Raw genomic sequence first — 4,410 nt, 5'->3', positions numbered from 1 at the left:
CACACCATTGTAAAGCAATTATACTCCCATAAAGATGTTTAAAAAAAAAGAACATCTTTTCAGAATTCTGACCCTGAGAGAACAAGTCCTTCTAGGAGAACTTGCTTTTCTCTCCCTGTGCCTTGAGACCAGGGCTCTCAGGAACACTTATCTAGACCACCTCTAATTCCTGAGAATGAGGAGGAAAAAAAGGGGGGAAAGAAGCCTATTAAATTTAACTTATTCCAACTGTTATTTATAAACTAGTAAGTTTTATATTGTAATACCTGATTCATGACTAAGTTTTAAAATGAAGCTATGAGATCTCTGGTTGTGTCTGTATATATATCTATGTGTATGGTATTATCCAAATTAATTGTAAATGAACTCTATTTAATTGGCTTAAAGGAAATTAAGCACTTATATAAATGCTTCGTAATATAAAAGGAAACTAGCCAGAATGAATTTCAGGGCCATGTGCACTGGAAAATATTCAATATTAGATTAATACCTGGTATGTAAGTTTGTTGATTTAATTAACATAGATATGTCTTAAGGGTCATCAATATTAAGTATAATGCCTTTATTTTACCCAGGTTTAATAGAAATCAAATAAGATCTTATTATATCTGTTGCAAATTTGTCAGCAAGAAAAAAAACTTGGTATGATGAAAGTTTTTACAAGTAAATTAAATATAAATGAGATGAGATCTTTTGGGTGAACTGTTTAGGAATAATTGTTTTAGGAGTGTCTACTTAAAAATAATCTCTCTGGATATTTGGTAACTTGAAATTTTAGAATTGTGCTAAATTAAGTTAAATGATGGAAGTTTATTAAATAGCTAGGTCATTTCCAAGTAAAATAAGTTTCTGAAATATTAATTACTGAACATTGTCTTCCTGTCACAGAGAAACTAAATGTATTTAGGACTATTAATAAATGTTTGGTGCCATACTGAGATATTTTCTATAATATAGCACATGTTTTTAGAAATTGTTATTGGTATTTATGTTTGCCAATCTCTAGAATGTTAATGTAAAAGACAGTTCATAATTGCTTACTTCTTACTTCTTAGAATTCACTAGAAATTAATGTTTTTAAGAGTTGAGGATTCTAGTTTAGATGTGTATTTAAAGCTACTAGAAATAATAAGGGAAACATTTCAGTATGCCAGGAAAATAGGTTGTGTGTTTTCAGTAAAAGAAGATATGGAATAAAAGATAAAAGAAGATATGGAAGAATGGAATTGCATTTTGTTAAGGGAAAAGAAAGTAATTTTGTCCTAGAGCTGGTTGTTTCTGGATAGAAAAAATAAGGAAAAACTAATATGGATACAGAAAGTTACGGAAGTTTGGTAGAAAATGAACCCTGAGAAAAGAGTTTTGTGCATGGTCAGGATTGGCTAAGTTTAGAATAAATTTAGTTGAATAAATGAATTTTAAAATAAGCTGGTGCAAAACCTAAATTTGGTTTCTCTCTCTCTTAAGAGGACAAAGTTTTCTTAAAATGTTGATCTGCATTTGATAACAGATAATAAAGTTTCTTTTACCTTTAACTGGTAATCTGTTATAAATTTCCGTATTTGCCTTTGAAATCTTTTATTGTCAATTTGGTTAAGTGAATAAATATTGTTTCACAGTGACCTATGATCCTCTTTGACCAAGTATTTTAAACCTTTTTGATATTTTTTGACAAACTTCCCAAATCAAATTCTAATGAATTTCTTTTGACCTCTGGCTAACTTTGGGATGCTTCAAAGGGCCCCTGAAACATCCCAAAGAGAGATTTTAAACTAATTATGTTCATTTAGTATGTTAAATTACATGGGAAACATTGTCAAAAGAGTAATAAATCTTCTTAGGTTATTTTATGGGTAAATGTTATTAATATAGATATTCTAGAAAATATATGGAATTCTAAAAATCTGATATGGCCTGGTAAAATGTTACCAGTCATAATTCTATTATCTTAAAATATTGTATGTTGCAGCAGTAACCAAATTTCTTTATCAATTGCATTGTAATCAGGTCTTTAACCATGCCTTCTTAAGTCTTTTGTCACTGACAGTTATTGTTTTACTCTGATGACTTGGCAAAAATGCTTCCTCTTCAAGAAGACTCATAGCAAGTACAGGTTTCTGGTAACTTTCAGATCATACTGCTGAACTGGGTAAGAAATTAAAGAATTCTAATGGAAAACCTGATGGCTTCATAAAACTGTTAACAAAAAGGATTAGTTATAAAAGACTAGTGAATATGGTTACAATTTTATGGGCTTTGTCTGAAACATTACTGGCTTTTAATCTGTGTTTTCCAGATATAAGGAGACCCTTCCCCTCAAGCTAATTATAACTTATAGCAATTTGGTAAATTATACCTTTGTAAGCAGAGTTGAAACATTTATCTTTTCTCTCTACCTGATCCCTCCAGAGATTGGAAACTCTTAGGTTCCCAACAGATTTATCAGGTGAATTAGGAAGGCCACCTCCTAACAGGTGCAGGAATCTCAAGGTATTTGTAGGACCTTTGAAAAGGGAGAAATTCACCCAAATCTGTAGATATCACAGGTGAAATCTGTGACAAGCCCTTGGTGTGGCTTTACTGGCCTCAGAGGCCTATTTATTTATTTACTTACTTATTATTTTTTATTTTTATTTTTGGCCACACTGTACGACATGTGGGATCTTAGTTCTCCAACTAGGGATTGAACCCATGCCCCCTGCAGTAGAAGCACAGAGTCCCAACCACTGGACCACCAGGTGATTCCCCTCAGAAGCCTTTTTAAAATTCAATCTGAGATTCCTTATAAAAAGTTCCAGCAAAACCAATTTTAAAAGAGTTTGTATGATCAATTACACTTATATAAAACATCAGGCCAGTTTTATTGAAACCACACTTATTTTGCAAACAAATGAGTCTTAGTTTGGCTATATTTGGCAGAAATGAGAGTAATTTTAGAGAGAAAAAGATTATGTTTCCAGAGGTATTAGATTATAGTTTTGTTAATTGAGGTCTATAAGATTCACTTCCTAGATAGTTCCTTGCTATTACGTTATATTATTATAAGTTCAGTTGAGCTATTAAAAGGACACTCTAAGCTTATTTCTGAAGCTTATCTCAGTAATCTATCTTTGGATAAAGATTAGATGCCCCATGACCTGCAACCAGGGAATTGTGCATATTGGAAAATACATCAATTAAAGGGTTATCTCCATTATTAGAGAAATGCAAATCAAAACTACAATGAGGTACCACTTCACACTGGTCAGAATGGCCATCATCAAGAAGTCTACAAATAACAAATGCTAGAGAGGGTGTGGAGAAAAGGGAACCCTTCTACACTGTTGGTGGGAATATAAGTTGGTGAAGCCACTATGGAAAACAGTATGGAGGTTCCTCAGAAAACTAAAAACAGAATTACCATATGATCCAGCAATCCCACTCCTGGGCATATATCTGGACAAAACTATAATTCAAAAAGATACATTCCCCCCCCCATATTCATAGCAGCACTATTCACAATAGCCAAAACATGGAAACAACCTAAATGTCCATCGACAGATGAATGGATGAAGAGGATGTGGTACATATATATGGTGGAATACTACTCAGCCTTAAAAAAGAACAAAATAATGCCAATTGCAGCAACATGGATACAAATAGATATTATCATACTAAGTGAAGTAAGTCAGAAAGAGAAAGGCAAATACCATATGATATCACTTATATGTGGAATCTAAAATATGGCACAAATGAACCTATCTATAAAACAGAAACAGACTCACAGACATAGAGAACAGACTTGTGGTTGCCAAGGGGGAGGAGGGGAGGGAGGGGGATGGACTGGGAATTTGGGATTGGTAGATGCAAACTATTACATTTAGAATGGATAAACAACAAGGTCTTACTGTGTAGCACAGGGAACTCTATCCAATCCCCTGGGATAAACAATAATGGAAAATAATATTTTTAAAAAAGAATGTATATGTGTGTATAACTGAGTCACTTTGCTGTACAGCAGAGATTGGCACAACATTATAAATCAACTCTATTTCAATTTTAAAAAAAGGATTATCTCCCACCTAGATGAAAGGAAACTTATATGGTACTCTTAATTAGCTCATGCACAGTGAAACTGAAGGGAACTGACTCTTGGATTAATGTTTCCACTTAGAAAGGGCCCCTGCACTGGATTAGCCTATAGAGAGGATTGCTGACCTTAAAATAACCTTAAAACAATGCTCAAACAGAGGAGAAGCTACCAGACCAGGATGAGAGGAAGACATCTGAAGTAGACCCAAGATGCTGAACCAAGTCTGTATAACAATTACTTTGATAATTGCTCACACCTTCGCATATGAACCAAATGCATTTCACAATCTTATGCAGAGTTAAAGTTAATCCAGTTGTTAGGTTTATGGTCAATTACAC

Source organism: Balaenoptera acutorostrata, chromosome 4, assembly GCF_949987535.1.
Source record: "Balaenoptera acutorostrata chromosome 4, mBalAcu1.1, whole genome shotgun sequence".
Lineage (NCBI taxonomy): Eukaryota > Metazoa > Chordata > Mammalia > Artiodactyla > Balaenopteridae > Balaenoptera > Balaenoptera acutorostrata.
The sequence above is the reverse complement of the archived record's forward strand: the minus strand, read 5'-3'. Positions refer to the sequence as shown.